Here is a 696-nt window from a genome sequence, read left to right as displayed (position 1 = left end):
TCAACTGCAGCCGCGCAGTTCGCAATTCGCAGTTAGCAAAAAAAAAAAAAACGTGCTCTTCGACTGGCTGTGCAAACATTTGCAAGACTGTTATTTTTTTGCCTTTAGAAAACACGCTTCAATAACATTCAAAACTCGAGACGTGCGAGGCCTTGGCTTGTCACCGAAGAATATTCGTATCTCCTAATATCTGCTGGGCGCTACATGTGTTGTAAATTTATGAGCTGTCATATAAATCTTTGCACTTGGGCACCCTTATGCGATACGTGTGTGCCCCGAATTGGAGGGGCGTGGCGCCTGTTTGAGGGCTGATAAGAAATGTGGGATACTGGAGGAACCCTTTTACGCTCACAAATGGGGGCATTTTTCATTTGCATGCATGGTTACTTGAGGAAATTCATAATTTTTATGCCAGTCCTAGGCCCATCTAATTGGGTACAGAGACTTAGTTGCCAGGGTTGTCACTCTCATTTGTTTAATTAATATTGCCACCGAGCTAAGCATTTGCTTGCCGACTGCCACATGTGCACTTTTCTTTGGGGCTTGTCAGCAATTTGCAAAGTGCTGGTCTGAGATTTTTCCACTTTACAAATCCAAGAAGTCGCACCTTACAACAAAAGTTTAAATGAATATGTGAAGCTTATATATAATTTAGCCATTTCATAGATACCTTGAATGTCTTCTATAATGTTTTGT

The sequence above is a fragment of the Drosophila melanogaster genome, chromosome 2R (assembly GCF_000001215.4).
Source record: "Drosophila melanogaster chromosome 2R".
Classification (NCBI taxonomy): Eukaryota; Metazoa; Arthropoda; class Insecta; order Diptera; family Drosophilidae; genus Drosophila; species Drosophila melanogaster.
Note: the sequence above shows the minus strand (reverse complement) of the source record.